Source organism: Heptranchias perlo, chromosome 35, assembly GCF_035084215.1.
Source record: "Heptranchias perlo isolate sHepPer1 chromosome 35, sHepPer1.hap1, whole genome shotgun sequence".
NCBI lineage: Eukaryota > Metazoa > Chordata > Chondrichthyes > Hexanchiformes > Hexanchidae > Heptranchias > Heptranchias perlo.
Window position 1 is genome coordinate 13,001,635 of NC_090359.1, and position 8,798 is coordinate 13,010,432.

General features: G+C 48.6%; 1 non-coding gene across 1 annotated transcript; it reads left to right on the plus strand.

Annotated features, from left to right (window-relative positions):
• The first annotated feature begins 8,114 nt into the window (after nt 1-8,114).
• On the plus strand, nt 8,115-8,186 carry trnah-gug (transfer RNA histidin (anticodon GUG)). The gene has a single exon. It is a non-coding gene; the product is annotated as a tRNA-His (tRNA).
• The last annotated feature ends 612 nt before the right edge of the window (nt 8,187-8,798 follow it).

Below are 8,798 nucleotides of genomic sequence, written 5' to 3' on the forward strand. Positions count from 1 at the left end.
TTTCCCCACTGGCACTCTTTACATTTATCCTCTACTCGATTCAATCGCATGTTTCAACAGAACTATTAAGATCAAGGCGGAACACTTCCGATCTTACTGCACCGCCCCAACTTGCCAAATGTGAACCTTTCAACCGCCATTCACAGCTCTGTGGCGCTGCCCGTCACTCACGCAACTCAACTGCTGAGAGAAAAGAGCCAACAAGCATCAAAACAAAAACCAGTTCTTCAGTTACCATCCCCTGGATCACAAGATTCCCCAAGTAAATTTCGTGAACAATCGGGCGGCTGTCTTTCCAGAGACCAGCCCTGCTGTCGTCGTGTTTGTCTGTCGAGCGGTCACGCAGATCGAAATGTATCGACTGGTTTCAAGGCACAAATGAACATTGGTGCGAATGGGACATGTGTCCAATAGAAACAGCGGTCGGAGCAGAACAAACTTAAGGGCGTGAGATCGTGAAAGTGAATGTTAGAGTCGGCAATGCCGCAGGAAAGTGTCCATGAAATGGAAGGAGGAAAGGAAAGGCGGCCGATTGACTGTGGAAGGAAGAAAAAGCTGGGAGAAGATGCGGGTTTGAACTGTGGAACATCAAGTACAGGCATGTGAGAGTGCTGGGATTTGAAGGAATGGATAGGTTTTCGCCACCAACAAAAAATATTTCTTGTATATATTAAAGATTGAAATATTGCTGCATTCTATCAGTCTGTGTGGCAGAGGATAAAAGAGGTGAGAAAGTTATGCCGTGACTCGGATTCGAACCGAGGTTGCTGCGACCACAACGCAGAGTGCTAACCACTATACGATCAGGGCGCCACACCTCAGCTGTTGTTACAAGACCCGAACCACAGCAATAAGCAGCGCCTCAAATTGTTGCAGAATAGCGGTCCAGCCCCTCCCACGGCCCATCCTTTAAATATCCACCCAGCAATTTCACCAGCGCTGGTTTCATCAACTTGTGCTTCTTTTTGAATTGTTCTCGGTATTATCTGTCCTGATCCTTTACTTGGCCCACGAGAATCCTAGAATCATAGAAAGGCTACAGAACGGAAGGAGGCCATTCGGCCCATCGAGTCCCCGCCGGCTCCATGCAAGAGCAAACCAGCTGGTCCCACTCACCCGCCCTTTTCCGGTTGCAATTCTTTTCCTTTCTAGTACTTATCCATTTCCTTTTGAAGGCCATGATTGAATCTGCCTCCACCACCCCCTCGGGCAGTGCATTCCAGATCCTAACCACTCGCTGTGTAAAAAAGTTTTTCCTCAATTCACCTTTGGTTCTTTTGCCAATCACGTCAAATCTGTGTCCTCTGGTGCTTGACATTTCCACCAATGGGAACAGTTTCTCTCTATCTACTCTGTCTGTACCCTTCATGATTTTGAATGCCTCGATCAAATCTCCTCACAACCTTCTCTGTTCCAAGGAGAACAACCCCAGCTTCTCCAGTCTGTCCACGTAACGAAAGTCCCTCATCCCTGGAATCATTCTTGTAAATCTCTTCTGCACCCTCTCTCAGGCCATCAGATCTTTCCAAAAGTGCGGTGCCCAGAACTGGACACAATGCTCCAGTTGTGGCCAAACCAGTGTTTTACAAAGTTTCATCATGACTTCCATAATTTTTTACTCTATGCCTCTATTTATAAATTCCAGGATCCCGTATGCTTTTTAATCGGCTTTCTTAACCTGCCTTGTCACCTTTAACGATTTGTGCACATATACCCCCAGATCTCTCTGTTCCTGTACCTCTTTTAGAGTTGTGCCCTCTAATTTATTTTGCCTCTCCTCGTTCTTCCTACCGAAATGTATCACTTCACATTTTTCTGCGTTAAATTTCATCTGCCACGTGTCCGCCCATCCCACCAGCCTGTCCATATCCTCTTGAAGTCTATCACTATCCTCCTCACTGGTTACTACCCTTCCAGCTTTTGTGTCATGTGCAAATTTTGAAATTATACCCTGAACACCCCAGTCCAAGTCATTAATATATATCAAGAAAAGCAGTGGTCTCAGCACCGACTACACGGCATCTACAAATTTGTCCAATGCCCCTAGAGTGAAGCGGGATCACTTTTCACTCGTAAACCAGCAACCCTGATGTTAAAATCATCTGCCGGAGAAAGACGTGATTTCAGCGCGGTGACACTGGGCCAGAGTAAAGTTCAGTTAATGTGATTGCCGAGTGGCGAGGGAGTCAAAGGATATGGGGAAAAGGCGGAAAAGTGGAGTTGAGGTAAAAATCAGATCAGCCATGATCTCATTAAATGGCGGAGCAGGCTCGAAGGGCCAAATGGCCGACTCCTGCTCCAATCGCTTATGGTCTTATGGTGGTGAGAGGGTGGATTTGGAACTCCTGTGCGCCTGCTTTGCGCAGGTAACACGACTTGTTACAAACTAAACCATTAATTCACCGAGCTAAAGTTTGAGGTTGCAGCGACAAGAACCTGATTACATTAATTACAGGAAATTAATGAAACTCTGTGAAAGATGAATAATTGTTGTAATCGCCATTGATCAACGATAACTTTCTGCTGCAGACTGACAGAAACACTGACATGGACACTGGGTGACAGTGAAACTTTAATCAGTTTCAACAACAACAACTACAAATACAACGTCCATTTATATCGCACATTTAACGTAGCAAAACGTCCCAAGGGGCTTCACAGGAGCTTTTTTAAACAATATTTGACACCGAGCCACAGAAGGAGATATTAGAAGCAAAATACTGCGGATGCTGGAAATCTGAAATAACAACAGAAAATGCTGGAAATACTCAACAAGTCAGGCAGCGTCTGTGGAGAGAGAAACAGGGTTAACGTTTCAGGTCGATGACCCTTCGTCAGAAATGGAAAAAGTTGAAGATTAAACCGTTTTTAAGCAAGTACAGAGTCAGGAAAAGGGATGGGGGAGGAAGGGGAGGTGAGGAAAGAACAAAAGGGAAGGTCTCTGATTGGGTGGAGGGCAGGAGTGATTAAATAATAAAAAGGATGATGGTGCAAGGCAAGGAGAGTGGTAATGGGACAAGTAAAGAAACAAAAGATGGGTCAAGAGGAGCTGTAAATGGCAACATCAAAACCATAACCAGCACTTGGTCTCCGAAAAAATGTGAGCAGTGTTTATGATCTGAAGTTATTGAAATCAATGTTGAGTTCAGAAGGTTGTAAAGAGCCTGATCGAAAGATGAGGTTCTGTTTCTCGAGCTTCCGTTGAGTTCCACTGGGACAGTGTAAGAGGCCGAGGACAGAGAGGTCAGAGTGGGAGTGGGACGGGGAATTAAAATGGCAAGCGACCGGAAGCTCAGGGTCACACTTGTGGACTGAGCGGAAGTGTTCAGCAAAGCACTCACCCAATCTGCCTTTGGTCGCCCCAATGTTGAGGAGGCTGCATTGTGAGCAGTGAATACAGTACAGTAAATTGAAAGAAGTACAAGAAAATCGAATGAAAGGGCAGCTGTTGCATCTCCTGCACTTGCATGGGAAGGTGCCGTGGGGAGGAGAGCGGGTGTTGAGGGTGATTGAAGAGTGGACCAGGGAGTCATGGAATGAGCGGTCCATTCGGAAGGCTGAAAGGAGAAGGGAGGGGAAGATGTGTTTGGTGGTGGCATTCCACTGGAGGTGGCGGAAATGGGGGAGGATGGTACATTGAATGTGGAGGCTGGTAGGGTGGAAGGTAAGGACAAGGGGGACACTATCACGGTTCTGGGAGGAAGGGGGTGAGGGCAGAAGTGGGGAAATTGGACGGACATGGTCAAGGGCCTTGTCAACTACAATGGAGGAGAATCATCGGTTGAGGAAAAAGGAAGACATATCGGAAGCACTGGTGTGGAAGGTGGCATCGTCAGAACAGATGCGGCGACGACAGAGAAACTGGGAGAAGGGAATAGAGTCCTTACAGGAAGCGGAGTGGGAGGAAGTGTAATCAAGGTAGCTGTGAGGGTCGGTGGGCTTATAATAGATATTGGTTGACGGCCTATCTCCAGAAATGGTGATCGAGAAGTCGAGGAAGGGAAGGGAAGATTCGGAGATGGACCGTGTGAAGGCGAGGGAAGGGTGGAAATTGGAAGCAACCTTGATGACATTTCCCAGTTCGGGGCGAGAGCAGGAAACGGCATCGATACAGTCATCAATGCACCAGAAAAAGAGGTGAGGGAGGGGGCCTGAGTAGGACTGGAACAAAGAATGTTCCACATATCCTTCGACAAAATCGAAGGCATAGCTAGGACCCATAGGGGTTCCCATAGCAACACTGTTTATTTGGAGGAAATGAGTGGAGTCAAAGGTTCAATGTAAGAACAAGTTCAGCCAGGCGGAGGAGGCTGGTGGATGGGGACTGGTTGGGCCTTCGTTCATGGAAGAGGCTGAGGGCCCACAGGACGCCCTGGTGGGAGATGGAGGTGTAGACGGACTGGACGTCCACGGTAAAAAGGAGACGGTTAGGGCTGGGGAACTGGAAACTGTTTAAGTGGCGGAGGGTGTCGGAAGAGTCGTGGATGTAGGTCGGAATAGACTGGAGGAGGGGAGAGAAAATAGAGTCGAGATAGGAAGAAATTGGTTCCGTGGGACGAGAACAGGCTGAGACGATGGATCTACCAGGGCAGTCCTGTTTGTAGATCTTGGGAAGGAGGTAGAAGTGGGCTGTGCGGGGTTGGGGGACTGTGAGGTTGGAGGCCATGGGGGAAGATCTCCAGAGGAGATGAGGACAATGACGGTCTGGGAAACTATGGCTTGAAGTTCGGTGGTGGGATCACCCTGCAGGGGAAGGTAGGAGGAGGTATTGGAGAGTTGGCGTTCAGCCTCCTCCAGTTCGAGGTCTGTTCACCTCACAACAACAATAGCGCTGCCCTTGTCAGCAGGTTTAATGACAATGACAGGGTCAGACTCGAGAGAACGGAGTGCTGCGAGTTCAGATGGAGGGAGGTTAGAGTGAGTGAGGGGAGTAAAGAAATTGAGACAGCCGATTTCACGCCGGAAGTTCGCAATGAAAAGATCAAGAGAGGGTAAGAGGATAGAGGGAGGGGTCCAGGCGGAACGAGAAATCTGAAGATGGGAGACAGGGTCCGCTGTGCGGGGGGAAGACTCCTGGACAAAGAAATGGGCGATGAGGTGAAGGCCACGGAAGAAGAGCTCAGCATCGTGTCGAGCTCGAAACTCATTGAGGTGGGGGCGTAAGGGGATGACGCTGAGGCCTTTGCTGAGGACTGACGTTCGGTGTCAGAGAGGGGAAGGTCAGAGGAAATGGTGAAAACACGACAAAGAGATTGGAGGGAGGGATGGGGTCAGAGAAAAGTGAAGGAGAAGAAGGATCGGGAGAGGTGTTGGAATCTAAGAGTTGTTGAAACTTGCGGTCCTTGACACCTGAAAGGAAGAAAAAATGTTCTTTAGTTGAAGCGCTGGATGAGGCGAAGGATGAAATGGAACTGCGGACCAGGACAGCTCTGAAGTAGAGAGAGTCGGTGCTGCTGAAGAGAGAGTGTTTGATCAGGTTTCTACTAAAACTCACTTTCACAGCCTCATCTCCTTCCTCAGCAACTGTGTCCGGCTCCGACTTATTCCACGTGGATTCCAACTTAAATCCCACCCTTCATGTTTCGGATCCACCCATGATTCCAGATATCTCCATGATATTCAGCGTTCCTCCTCCGCGCCCATTTCTTTGTCCAGGAGTCTTCCCCCCGCACAGCGGACCCTTTCTCCCATCTTCAACATTCTCGGTCCACCTGGACCCCTCCCTCTATCCTCTTACCCTCTCTTGATCTTTTGATTGGGAACTGCCAGCGTGACATCGGCCGTCTCAATTTCTCTGCTCGCCTCACTCACTCTAACATACCTCCCTCTGAACTCGCAGCACTCCGTTCTCTCGAGTCCGGCCCTGACATTGTCATTAAACCTGCTGACAATGGCGGCTCTGTTGTTGTTGTGAGGTGAGTAGACCTCTACCTAGTGGAGGCTGAACGCCAACTCTCCGATACCTCCTCCTACCTTCCCCTGGACCATGACCCCACCACCGAACATCAAGCCATTGATTCCCAGACCATAACTGACCTCCTCCTCTGGAGATCTTCCCCCCACGGACTCCAACCTCACAGTCCCCGAACCCCGCTTCTACCTCCTTTCCATGATCCAAATCAGGACTGCCCCAGGAGATCCATCGTCTCAGCCTGTTCTTGCCCCGTGGAACAAATTTCTTCCTATTTCGACTCTACTTTCTCTCCCCTCGTCCAGTTTATTCTCTTTCCGGAACTCATCCTATTCCTTCCGCCACTTGAACAATTTCCAGTTCCCCAGTCCTAACCCCCTCCTTTTCACCATGGACGTCCAGTCCATCTACACCTCCATCCCCCACCAGGACGGCCTGCGGGCCCCCTGCCTCTTCCATGAACGAAGGCCTAACCAATCCCCATCCTCCACCACCCTCCTCCGTCTGGCTGAACTTGTTCTAACGTTGAACAACTTCTCCTTTGACTCCACTAACTTCTTCCAAATAAAAGATGTCGCTATGGGAACCCCAATGGGTCCCAGCTATGCCTGCCTTTTTGTGGGCTACGTGGAACATTCTTTGTTCCAGTCCTACTCAGGTCCCCTCCCTCACCTCTTTTTCCGGTACATTGATGACTGTATCGATGTCACTTCCTGCTCTTGCCCCAGTCAAGTTTGCTTCCAATTTCCACCCTTCCCCTCGCCTTCACATGGTCCATCTCCGAACCTTCCCTTCCTTGACTTCTCCACCTCCATTTCCGGGGATAGGCTGTCAACCAATATCTATTATAAGTCCACCGACCCTCACAGCTACTTTGATTACACTTCCTCCCACCCTGCTTCCTGTAAGGCCTCTATTCCCTTCTCCCAGTTTCTCCGTCTCCGTTGTGTCTGTTCTGATGATGCCACCTTCCACACCAGTGCTTCCGATATGTCTTCCTTTTTTCTGAACCTAGGATTCCCCTCCACTGCAGTTGACTGGTCCCTCGACTGTCTCCATCCTATTTCCTCCACTTCTGCCCTTACCCATTCCACTCCCTCCCAGAACCACGGTAGGTCCCCCTTGTCCTTGGCTTCCACCCCACCAGCCTCCACATTCAATGTATGATCCTCCGCCACTTCCACCACGTCCAAGCGCGATGCCACCACCAAAAACATCTTCCCCTCCCCTCCCCTTTCAGTATTCCGAAGGGACCGCTCCCTCCACGACACCCTGGTCCACTCTTCCATCACCCCCAACACTCGCTCTCCTCCCCACGGCACCTTCCCATGCGAGTGCAGGAGATGCAACACCTGCCCTTTCACCTCCTCCCTTCCCACCTTCCAGGGCCCCAAACATTCCTTCCAGGTGAAACAGCGATTTATTTGTAATAGCTTTGCTGAACACCTCCGCTCAGTCCACAAGCGTGACGCTGAGCTTCCGGTCGCTTGCCATTTTAATTCCCCGTCCCAATCCCACTCTGACCTCTCTGTCCTCGGCCTCTTACACTGTTCCAATGAAGCTCAACATAAGCTCGAGAAACAGCACCTCATCTTTCGATCAGGCTCTTTACAACCTTCTGAACTCAACATTGATTTCAATAACTTCAGATCATAAACACTGCTCACATTTTTTTCGGACAGCAAGTGCTGGTTATGGTGCTAATGTTGCCGTTTACAGCTCCTCTAGACCCATCTTTTGTTTCTTTTCTTGTCCCATTACCACCCTCCTTGCCTTGCACCATCATTCCTTTTGTTATTTAATCACTCCTGCCCTCCACCCTATCAGAGACCTTCCCTTTTGTTCTTTCCTCCCCTCCCCTTCCTCCCCCATCCCTTTTCCTGACTCTGTCCTTGCTTAAAAACTGTTTAATCTTCAACCTTTTCCAGTTCTGACGAAGGATCATCGACCTGAAATGTTAACTCTGTTTCTCTCTCCACAGACGCTGCCTGATTTGCTGATTATTTACAGAATTTTCTGTTTTTATTTCAAATTTCCAGCATCCGCAGTATTTTGCTTCGAATATCTCCTTCTGTGGCTCGGTGTCAAATTTTGTTTGAAATCTCCTGTGAAGCGCCTTGGGACGTTTTGCTACGTTAAAGGAGCTTTATAAATGCTCCGGGGAGAAGAGGCGCGGGGGCAAGTGCTCTGAGTAACATGTGGCGCCGTGATCGTATAGTGGTTAGTACTCTGCGTTGTGGTCGCAGCAACCTCGGTTCGAATCCGAGTCACGGCATAGTGCACTTTGCCCCTTTTGTTCTCTGCCAATAAAATGCAGTAATAAATCAATCTTTAATACTTGAAATAAATATTTTTTGTTGGTGGCGAAAACTGATTTACTCCATCCAATTATCCTTCTAAAGTTACAATTGAATCGAGCTCCACCATCCTTTAAGGCAGTGCGTTCCAGATCATAACAATTCGCTGTGTAAAAAAAATCTCCTTAACTCCCTTTTGCCAATTATCTTAAATCTGCGTCCGTTGGTTGCCGACCCTCCCGCCAGTGGGTGAAGTTTCTCCTTATTTACTCGATCAAAACCCGTCTTAATTTTGAACACGTGGATTATTTCTACCCTTAACCTTCATTGCTCGAAGCAGAACAATCCCAGGTTCTCGAGTCTCTCCACACAACTAAACCCCATCCCTGGTATAATTCTGGGAAATCTCCTCTCCATCCTCTCCAAGACCCTGACCTCCTTAATAAATTATAGTGCCCAGAATTGGACACAATACTTCAGATGAGGCCTGAACAAAGATTTATAAACGTTTAACATAACTTCCTTGCTTTTGTGCTCTATTTCTCTATTATTAAGCCAAGGAACCGGATACTGTTTTAACGGTTTCACCA